At 43.0% G+C, this 11,733-nt stretch overlaps 1 long non-coding RNA gene across 1 annotated transcript; it reads right to left on the bottom strand.

The window, feature by feature from the left end:
* Positions 1-3,315: 3,315 nt before the first annotated feature.
* Positions 3,316-8,427, bottom strand: LOC109024103 (uncharacterized). Its single transcript, XR_004068020.2, has 4 exons — positions 8,304-8,427; positions 6,424-7,386; positions 4,854-5,266; positions 3,316-3,761 (listed from the first exon to the last, which is right to left on the bottom strand). It is a non-coding gene; the product is annotated as an uncharacterized lncRNA (long non-coding RNA).
* Positions 8,428-11,733: the final 3,306 nt, after the last annotated feature.

Genomic DNA, 11,733 nt, shown 5'->3' with positions numbered 1-11,733 from the left:
TTACATAAGTCATCGAGTTTCAGCTTGCAAGGTTTAACCTATCCATCTGACAAAAGGCTAATATCCAAAATCTACAAGAAACTTAAACAAATTTACAAGAAAAAAAAAAGCCCATCAAAAAGTGGGTGAAGCACATGAACAGACACTTCTCAAAATAGGACATTTTTGTGACCAACAAACATACAAAAAAAAGCTCATCATCACTGGTCATTAGAGAAATGCAAATCAAAACCACAATGAGATACCGTCTCATGCTAGTTACAATGGTGATCATTAAAAGGTCAGGAAACAACAGATGCTGGAGACGATGTGGAGAAATAGGAACTCTTTTACACTGTTGGTAGGAATGTAAATTAGTTCAACCATTGTGAAAGACAGTGTGGCGATTCCTCAAGGATGTAGAACAAGAAATATCATTTGACCCAGTGATCCCATTACTGGGTATATACCCAAAGATTATAGATCATTCTACTGTAAAGACACATGCACACATATGTTTATTGCAGCACTATTCACAATAGCAAAGACTTGGAACCAACCCAAATGCCTATCAATGATAGACTGGATAAAGAAAATATGGTACATATACACCATGGAATTCAATGCAGCCATAAAAAAGGATGAGTTCATGTCCTTTGCAAGGACATGGATGAAACTGGAAACCACCATTCTCAGCAAACTAACACAGGAACAGAAAACCAAACACCGCATGTTCTCACTTATAAGTGGGAGTAGAACAATGAGAACACATAGACACAGGGAGGGGAACATCACACACTGGGGCCTGTTGAGGGGTGGGGGACTAGGGGAGGGATAGCATTAGGAGAAATACCTAAGGTGGATGATGGGTTAATGGGTGCAGCAAAACACCATGGCACGTGTATACCTATGTAACAGACCTGCAGGTTCTGCACATGTATCCCAGAACTTAAAAGTGTAATAAAAAAATGATAAAAATTTAAAAAGCACAGTTTTAATTTATAATATACCAAAATGGAAGAAAAATGGAAGAAAATTCTGAAACCATTAGTTTTGAAATTTGTAGCCAGGAAAAAATTTAGGATTCAGTCCAAATTGTAGGTAAATAACAAAATTCAAAAAAAAAATGAACAGATCTAAAATGTAATAACCATTTTTCTGTTGTTTCCTTCTGAAAAATAATTTTCCCCCTCCTGTCTCCCATTTTTATGAAACAGAAATTATATGGGACCAATGTATTTCCAAAATAAGTTTTAGTCTTATACCTGGATTGTTTACATGAAGTGCAGCAAGAATGTAGATTCAAGGCCTCTATGAATACATAAATTTTATATATAATATATAAATATAAGAATATATATATTCTATCATGTAGAATGGCATTAAAGTATATTAATGGCAGCAAATCTGTACAAGTCTGTAGCAGCCTCAATTCTTGCTTCTTCAGAAGAAAGAATTCAACTAAGTGTCATAAGGCAGAAGAAGAGATTTAGGCAAATTTTAGAGCAGGAGTGAAAGTTTATTTAAAAGCTTTAGAGCAGAAATTAAAGAAAGTAAAGCACACTTAAAACAGGGCCAAACAGGCGATGAGATTTCAAGTGTGTGGTTTGACCTTTGACTTAGGCTTTTGTACGTTGGCATAATTCTGGGGTCTGCATCTCTTCTCCCCTGATTCTTCCCTTAAAGTGGGCTGTCTGCATGTGCAGTGGCCCACCAGCACTTAAGAAGGGAGCCTGTGTAGTGTGTTTCCTGGAGTACAGTTGGAAAACAGAGACCAAAATAAAAGCTATGTATGGAAATAAAATTGGTCTCCTTATAAAATCCTGTTATAAATTTCTATCATTTTTGTGTTACCTTGACATCTACTTTTAATCTTCCATGAACACACCCAAACTCCTTCTCTGTGTGTGTGTGTGTGTGTGTGTGTGTGTGTTTGTGTGTGCTTTGAGATGTAAATTTACTACCTACTTTCTCTAAAACTCAGCAAGGGCTTCCTCAGATAAATGTTAACTTTTTCTATTTACAAAAGCACAATTTAAATCCAGCTTTTTTTTTAACAGTGAGTTTTACGTGTTCATGCATAAAGTATTAAAATCAAAAATCTGAAGTATTTCTGTCTCCCTCTATCTTTATGTGCACAAGTATATGTTCTATGCTGTATCACATATCACATATGTATATGTCCATACCTATGTTTATATATTGTTTATACATGGTATCAAATTAATGTAAAAATAAATGAGTACTCATCAATTAAGTAAATAATCCCAAATGCTTTTCAACACATGTGATTTTAGTAATCTTCAATAAGGGAAGAACACCTCAAATGAGCATGCATACCCACCTGCAGCCTCCTTAAAAAAAAATTATCAGGCCGGGCACGGTGGCTCACACTTGTAGTCCCAGCACTTTGGGAGGCCAAGACGGGTGGATCACAAGGTCAGGAGATCAAGACCATCCTGGCTAACATGGTGAAACCCCATCTCTACTAAAAATACAAAAAAATTAGCTGGGCCTGGTGGCAGGCGCCTGTAGTCCCAGCTACTCGGGAGGCTGAGGCAGGAGAATGGCGTGAATCCAGGAGGCGGAGGTTGCAGTGAGCCCAGATCGCACCACTGCACTCCAGCCTGGGTGACGGAACAAGACTCTGTCTCAGAAAAAAAAAAAAAAAAATTATCAGCCAAGAATTTTGTATCCAGCAAAACTAAAGTTCATAAATAAAGGAAAGATAACAGTCTTTTTCAGACAAACAAATGCTGAGAGAATTTGCCACTACCAAGCCAGCATCACAATAACTACTAAAAGGAGCTCCAAATCTTGAAACAAATCCTGGAAACACATCAAAACAGAACCTCTTTGAGCATGAATCTCACAGGACATATAAAACACAAATACAATAAATAAATGAATAAAACCAAGGTATTCAGGCAACAAATAGCAGGATGAATGGAACAGTACCTCACATCTCAATACTAACATTGAATGTAAGTGGCCCAAATGCTCCACTTAAAAGACACAGAATTGCAGAATTGATAATAGTTCACCAAGCAAGTATCTGCTGCCCTCAAGAGACTCCCCTAACCATAAAGTGTCACATGAACTTAAGGTAAAAGGGTAGAAAAAGACACCCCATGCAAATGGCCACAAAAGTGAGCAGGAGTAACTATTCTTATATCAAAAAAACTAACTTTAAAGCAACAGCAGTTAAAAAAGACAAAGAGGGACATTATATAACAATGGAACAGGGAGTGGCATTTGATGCTTTGTGTCATCCTAACCCCCACAGTCCCTGTAGTAGTTTGCTAGGGCTGCCATGACAAAATACTGCAGAGGAGTAGATAAGCAACAGGATTTTATTGTATCACAGTTCTAGAAGCTGGAAGTCCATGCACTTTCCTCCTCTGTAAGAGGTCACAGTGCTTCCCATGAGCTCATATATATGGCAGAGGGAGAAACAGAAGGAGCAAGTGCCATGGGAGTCTGAGTCACCCATTGGGTCACTGGTGCCCTGAGACCTGCTTGAGCCTGACCCCATACACAGCTCTCCCTGGGATGCTGGAGGCTGCTGTGCACACCCCAGGTAACTCAGATGTCACCAGGACACGATGTGCCACTCAGGTCCTAAAGCCCTTGGTGTCCTATGGTCAGGTATTCCAATTCCACTAAGCCCAGGGATAAGCCAAGAGCTGCTTCCTGAATGAAGAGTTACCTGCAGGAGGAGGCGTGGTCCTTCTCTAGAACCTCCAGTTCTACACGGTGAATCTTTAGGAGCTTGTGAAAGCCTGCATAAAATAATACACTGCATTTGGAACATAGATGCTCTTACATTCGTTAATTTCTTTTTTTTTTTTTTTTTTTTGGTTGAGATGGAGTTTCACTCTGTCGTCCAGGATGGAGTGCAGTGGTGCCATCTTGGCTCACTGCAACCTCCACCTCCTGGGTTCAAGCGATTCTCCTGCCTCAGCCTCCCAAGTAGCTGGGATTACAGGTGCCTGCCACGATGCCTGGATAATTTTTGTATTTTTAGTAGAGACGGGGTTTCACCATATTGGCCAGGCTGGTCTCAAACTCCTAACCTCAAGTGATCTGCCCGTCTCGGCCTCCCAAAGTGCTGGAATTAGAGGTGTGAGCCACTGCTCCCAGCCTCATTAATTTATTAGTAGGCTCTTCCAGGAGTTATTGAGAAGAATATTTTACAATTCTAAGTGGAATATTTTAGCAGGAAGGACCGTGGTTTATTTCTACGATAATTCTGTTGTGGCTTAAACAGTTAGTTCTTTTATAATTTGGGGTATTCCCTCTACCACCTATTGTTTACTTTTGACCTTTGATATTTACCCTATGCAGATTTATCAACCCCTGATTTTACTTCTTCAAAGCCAGCATGAGGCTAGTCAAGCCTGGTTTCCTCTTACAGGAAGTAAGGCTTTTGCCCCATGATATTTGAGTAGCCAGGTTACAGGAATTAAAAATCTATTGCAAGTGACAGTAATTAAAAAAAAAATCAAATGTGGGCTACTCTGGAAGAAGAAAGCATTGGAATGTAGATTTTATTTGTTTATTTGCAGAGAGATGAACCAGCTTATACTCATTTGATTTCCACATTATTCATGGAGAGTCTAAAATCAATTTCTGGGAACAAAAAACCAACTTGAAAAGCTGTTTAAATTCTATTAGTGCGACTTCCAAAGGTACAAGGGTTAAGAAAAAAAGAGGAGAAAAGAGAAAAGAGGGGTAGGGAGAAATGAAAAAGTGACACGAATGTGAGCCAGACAATGGAGATGGAGAAAAAGCAGTCGAGAGGGACAGAGGGCGCGGTGGAGGTCTGCAGGATCTGAAGATCCGCCTCTCTTCTCCGGACGCTCACCTCTTACCTGATCCCAGAAACAGACTGAGCTTTAACTCTGACCACACACTCCTCAGGGTGACGGAGAGTGGGGCCACCTGCACCCCGCCAGCCTTCCACAGCCCCTCTGCAAGGCCTCTGCTCCACACTCTACACGTGCTCTGAGGCCCCTTATTGCAACATATGACTTCCTCAGGCTTCCATTCCCTCCACCGCCTCTTTCTTCTCACTCAAGCATCTTCAATGGGCTGGATACGTTTCTTTGCTTCCATTTGTCGCCTTCCACTCACTCGTCCTTGTCCACTTCCATCTTCCCCTTTCTCTAACATTGCTTGTACTGAGATCAGCAACATCCTCCTTTATTGCTAAACCTGCCAGGAACTCACAGGTTAGTTTTGCATCCTTTGACACTGAGGGCCACTTCTTTTCCTGGAATAATCTCTGTGAGGCAAATATACATTTTTAAAAACTTTGTTTAGCCTGTTGCAAAAAGATAAAGAGACTCTCCTCTTTTCACTCAGAGCATTTTCTATTCATTCATTTATTCATTCATTCATTCATTGACAGAGTCTCACTCTGTCACCCAGGCTGGAGTGCAGTGCTGCCATCTAAGCTTACTGCAGCCTTAACATCCTGGGCTCAGGTGATCCTCCCTCCTTAGCCTCCTGAGTAGCTGGGACTACACGCACACCCCACCATGCCCAGCAAATTTATTATTATTATTGTGTGTGTGGAGATAGGATCTTGCTATGTTGCCTAGGCTGGACTTTGAGATCATTTTTTTTAGAAGAGGTGTAATTGAATACTCTTTCTCTATCCCTTAAAGATGTATGCAAAGCTTTCTAAAGCATACATAAGTATCTTGCCTGCCTCACAACCCAGAATTCTCCTCCTCAAGGCCATAGGAGACCTCTCTTTGAAAGGCAGGCATCCGGGCAGAAAGCGCCCCTGTCTCCCAGTTTCTGTGAGAAGGAAGGAACCTCAGTTCTGGGGGCATCTCACTCCCAGTTGCAAAACTACCTCCTGTCATAGATGAGAGGTTTGTTTTTCCTGTGGATAAAGCCAATTAACCACAGAGAGAATCAACACAGTTACTGGGTGAATTTAGGATGAACTATGTGTGACAAATGGTGCCGTTGAGTCCTCTCAACTGGGAACTAGTCACCATCTATCTGGAGACCACGTGTGTAATGGGTTGCACCTGCTTGGCTGGATACAAAGGTGGGATTTCTTTCTGTCTTTGTCATCTCTTAGCAGATTGCATCACATTTTGGCTTAATGCTTACTCAATCATAAGACAAGTTTCTTTTACTTCTACGGATGTGAGGGGGGTTTCTGGGCTGAGCAGAAATTTGTTTCTTAATTATATTTTTCCAGCAACCCCCACCCAAGCTACCCCACCTTCTCTGAAGCTACTTCCCCCAGGCTTTAAAGGACGCTGCCCCCCCGGGGTTCCTCCCGGGCCCTGCCTCTCCTGGTTCATCTGATCTCCCACCCTCGAGGCATCGTAGCTTCCCTCCCTTCCATGTGCTGATGCCTCTCGGATCTCTAACTCTAGGCAGAAGCTGGCTTCTCAGTTCCTCAGCTCAAATACCCACCTTGGGACAGGCTTCTGCACCGGGACATCCCTCCAGGAACTCTCCCGGTGGAACACGGTGCATGTTCTCTGGCTGCCCTGCAGTTCTTATATGCCACCAGTACACATGGGGAATGTTCTGCCTTCCCAAGGAGGAAGCCGGAAAGTTCATTTTCCCAGCACTCCTTGCAGGAGGGACACCGACACGGGTCCAGGCTTTCCCCATCAGGTGCTCCCGTGAAAGACTCAGGATCCCGAACAGCACCAGGAAGCAGAGGGTGCATGGCACCGATTTGTTATCGTTTTTGTTTTAATTTTTTGAGTACGGATGGGGGACAGAAGCTTCTGGTGTAGAAGCTTCTGGACTCCAGGGCCAGCCTCAGCAGTGCGGGGTGCAGGGTGTGGTTTCTGCCTCCTGCAGTAGCCAGAAGATCTTGACCGGAGCTGTCCTGTGCCTGTGGTTTGTCCTTGCCCTGAGCCCTGTGGCCTCCAAGCCGGATTCATGAGGGCCCTTGGAGCTTGGTGACCTTCCTACCCTCTCCTTTAACCGGTCCTTTTCTGCTTCTTGCTGGAGTGAGCTGGGCGGTTTTCTCTGAATCTGCTCCTGGGGTTCTCCCTTAGGGAAGGGCACCCTGGGCACCCAACCCCTCAGCCGGATGCCCAGCAGATGTTATCATGCTTCCACTTTCCTTGCCCCTTTACGTCCTGTGGTCACTCCTTTCTGTCCCTTCCATGTCCTACATCTCTCTCTGCTGTGTCCTGTCTTCTGCACCCTGTGGCCTCCACCCAAGTTTGCATCACCACCCATTCCTCCTTGAATGAATACAGTTGTCTCCCCGGGTCTCCCTGCCTCCACTGGGGCCAGCAGCATCTGAGCCAGCTTCTTCTCTGTGGCAGAGATGATCTTTTTCAGGCCTCCTCCGGCCATGGCCCTTTCCTGCTCCTCTTTCCAGAGCTCCCAAGTCCCCGGGATGCACTCCAGCTGCTAAGAGAGGCCTGGAAGGTTGGGCGATGTGGCATCCACAGTCCTCCTCAGCAACTGCCCCACCTACCCTCATCCTTCAGCCCCATTACATTTCCTTTTTCTGTTTGATTTTTTGAATAGGTGTTGTATTTAGATGGCTCAGTAATTTCCATCTGTGTGTATCTGTATATGTGTGCAGGCATGAAGAGCCTGTGTCTCATCCCTGTTCCCTATGCACCCAGGTCCTAGCCCCACACCAGCCACAGTGGCCAGCTGTGCTGTTCATGACCTGCAAAGCTTTCTACAGCTGTTTTATGCAAAACAATAGGAATTATTGTAAATTATTGTGAAATATATATAACATAGAATTCACCATTTTAACCATTTTTTTCTTTTCTTTTCTTTTTCTCTCTCTCTCTTTTTTTTTTTTTTTTTTTTTTTTTTTTGAGAAGGGTTCTTCTTCTGTCACTCAGGCTGGAATGTAATGGCATGATCTCAGCTCACTGCAAACTTGACCTCCCGGGTTCAACCACTTCTCCTGCTTCAGCCTCCTGAGTAGCTGGGAATACAGGTGCATGCCACCACGCCTGGCTAATTTTTTGTATTTTTAGTAGAGCGGAGATTTCATCATGTTAGCCAGGATGGTCTCGATCTCCTGACCTCATGATCTGCCCACCTCGACCTCACAAAGTGCTGGGATTAGACGCAAGCCACCTCGCTCGGCCCATTTTAACCACTTTTAAGTGTACATCCAGTGGCAGGAAGTACATTTAGGTTGTTGTTCAACCACCACCACTGTCCATCCCCACCCAGAACTTTTTCATATTCCCCAACTGGAATTCTGTACCCATTAAACACCAACTCCTCTTTCCCCCTCCCTCCAGCTGCTGACAACCACCTTTTCATTTTCTGCCTATGCATTTCATGACGTTAGGCACCTCTGTTAAGTGGAATCATGTAATATTTGTCTTTCTGAGTCTGATTATTTCACTTAGCAGAAAGAACTCAAGGCTTAATCATGTTGAAGCACGCATCAGAATCACCCTTCTTGTTACAGTTGAATCCCATTTGTTTGTATGCATAGACCACGTTTTGTTTATTCATTCATGGATGGATGGACACTGGGCTTGTTTCCAACTTTTAGCTATTGTGAATAATGCTGCTATGAACAAAGACATGCAAATATCTGCTGGGGCCCCTGCTTTCCGTTCTTTTTGGAATACACCAGAAGCCGAATTGCTGCATCTTGTGGTAAGTTTATGATTAATTTTTTGAGAAACAACCACAGTTGTTGTGCCATATTACAAACCCACAAACACTACACAAGCATTCCAATTCCTCCTCACCAACACTTTTCTTTTCTGTTTTTCTTTTTTTTCTTTGAGAACAACCATCGTAATGGATGTAAGGTGGTATCCCACTGTAGTTGTGATTTTTATTTTCCTAATGATTAGTGATGTTGAGCATCTTTTCATGTGCTTATTGGCCATTTGTAAATTAATTTTACATTTCCTCCTTTGTAATGTAAGAGCTAGCACACCATGCATTGTTCTGCTTCTTGTTTTTCTCACTCTGCAGTGTATCTTGGAAACCTTTCCTGGTGCACAGACAGAAGGATACCTCATTCATTGCCACAGCTGCACAGTATCCATGATGTGGATCATGGCTCATGGCCCAGTTCCCTAGGGATAAACATCAAGGTCGTTCCTGGTCTGTGGCCATCACCAACACTGCCGCGACTAGTCTAGAATGGGTGCCATTTCATGCATTTGCAATTCCCAGAAGTACATTGGTTAGTCAACAGGTGAGTGCATTGGTGAGACGATGTGACTCCAATCTCAGGAAATATGGAAAACTTCTTCCCTTTCTAGCTGCAGCACCCCTAGTCTGGACAGCATATGGAAAGCACCCATGATCATTTGAAAATCACAAAATAACTCTAAATTTCTGCACAAGTAGGTCATCTACCACTTGTCATTCTAATACCACACTAGGCACTTTAAGAACATGCACCCCTGGGCTTTTGCTACACTCTTTTCTTATGCTGGTACCCACCTTGTGGTGACTGAGGGTACTCTTAATATCCCCAAGTCTGAGGAAACTGAGGCACAATTCGATTATCCACTTATGAAGTGGTGAAGCTGTGGATTAAACTTATAAGACATATCCACTTCACACTCCAGAAAACTTCATCATTCCCAACATTATTGTCTTCCACCATTGGGAAAGAAGTACTTTTCTTGGTAATTAGAGGAGAAAAGGTGTTTGGTGTTTCATTGTCACTTTCCTGGTGTGGACCAGATACTTGCGGGTCTTTCCTAGGGCCAGTGAGTCCTAACATGTTTGAACATCTACCCATGCTATTTAAGGCAGCACACCAAACAGATTCCTGCTTCGACTGCAGTATCTGTTTCATCAAGAAGAGTATTTTCCTTAAATAAGTTTGAGGTGCCTACTACTTGGGGAAATACTAAGCCTTTGGTATGCTTCTGCTCATCTAGGCATGAGACGGCTCCCTCATTACTTTGGTCTTCAGTTTTCTGAATCTGCTTCTGGAAAACACTGCAAAATGTCATTTTTGAGAACTGCTGCTTTGCAAATACTTTTCATGCCTATGTGATGTGCTGTTATTCTCTCTCATTTCCTTGCTAACGTACAGTCATGTATATGAAGCAAGTTATGAGCCAGTTAAGACTGGATCTGAGTCAACTAGATTTGCATGCATCTTCAGTCCCAGTGCAGGTTCCTAAAAGTCATCACATGTCTAGTCTCAAAGTACTTATAGAATAGCATCTGATTATTATTAAGTAGATTTTTTAAGGCCTCTCAAGGATAAAGATCTGAGGTGTTATATCCATTGCTTTCCTCCCTCACACTGTTTTTGACTTTTAATTCTTCCCTTTCTCCACTTTAATTTCTAGTCTCCCACTGCTAATTCTCCATATGACCCATCCCCACCACCACCATCCTCAACAGCCACCAGTAAGAATTCTTACTACCTGAACTTCACTGTGACAAAAATCAGCCTTGGACCTGTGGGCTAAATTGTTCCAAGAGTCCTGATGAAGTTCTCAGATTCAGGCAAAGCTAGGTCTCCTGATACCCTGTCTTAGTCAGTTTTGCATTGCTATAAAGGAATACCTGAGTGAGGCTGGATAATTTATAAAGAAAAGAGGTTTATTTGGCTCACAGTTCTACAGGCTGTACAAGAAGCATTGCACCAGCATCTGCTTCTGGTGAGGCTTCAGGGAGCTTCCACTCATGGTGGAATGGGAAGGGGAGCTGCTGTGTGCACAGATGACATGGTGAGAGAAGAAGCAAGAGAAAGAGGAGAGGAAGGTGCCAGGCTCTTTCTAACAATCAGCTCTTGCAGGATTGAAAAGAGAACGCACTCATTACCATGAGGGCAGCACCAAGCCATTCATGAGGGATCCGCCCCCATGACCCAAACACCCCCCTGTAAATCCTCATCTCCAACATTGGGGATCAAATTTCAACGTGGGGTTTGCATTTTCCAGCAAACTCATGTGCTGTGCACTCCCTCATATCATCTATGAATGATCACCTGCCCCAGGACTTCCTTGAAGGAATAGCTCAAATTATTTTCTAAGAGTTCTGGGGGTAAAAAAGCAAAAAACTAACTCTACTGACACCCTTCTTTGTCTCCCAGTGTTTATGGAGTGTAACCAGTGTTCATAGCCCTCTGCCAGGCATCGCAGATACAGAGGTCAAGGAGATAGACATAGCCCTTCCCCTGTGGAACTTGTAATATAGTTGGGGAGACATGAAACCATTGCTCACATAAAGGTCTGATTGCCAATTATTACACAGGCTAGCAAGGGAAAGAACAGAGTCGATGACAGAACGGCTCTGGGCACCTAACTTAATTCAGGTCTTGTAAGGCCAAGGAGTGGGCCTCACTACAGAAATGGTGTGGAAGGTGAAATCAGGAAGCAGTAGAAGTCCAGCTTCTGAAATGTTAGAACACAGACTCATCATACAACACAGCAATTCTATTCTTTGATGTCTAACCCCCAATAAAAATGAAAACATATGTCCACCCAGAAACTTGTGCATGCATGTTCACAGCAGCTCTATTGATAATAAAAGGAGGAAATGACAAGAAACTACCAAAAGAGAACAATGTGAAGGACTAGGTGGAAGCTGGTTCTTCAATGAAAACTCACAAATTCCAGTGTTTCTAGTACTTCTTACCAACACTTACATGTATTCACCCTAATTAGCTCATGTGAAAAGGATCTTCCTGTATTTCTAACAAGTGTAATTTGGAGAGTAGATAGATCTCAGGTGAGGACTTCAGAACATGCCAAATGAATTAATGGACTCAGTCCATTCTCTAACTTAATA

This window comes from Gorilla gorilla, chromosome 20 (genome assembly GCF_029281585.2).
Source record: "Gorilla gorilla gorilla isolate KB3781 chromosome 20, NHGRI_mGorGor1-v2.1_pri, whole genome shotgun sequence".
Taxonomy (NCBI): domain Eukaryota; kingdom Metazoa; phylum Chordata; class Mammalia; order Primates; family Hominidae; genus Gorilla; species Gorilla gorilla.
This window is presented reverse-complemented; position numbering and strand designations above follow the sequence as displayed.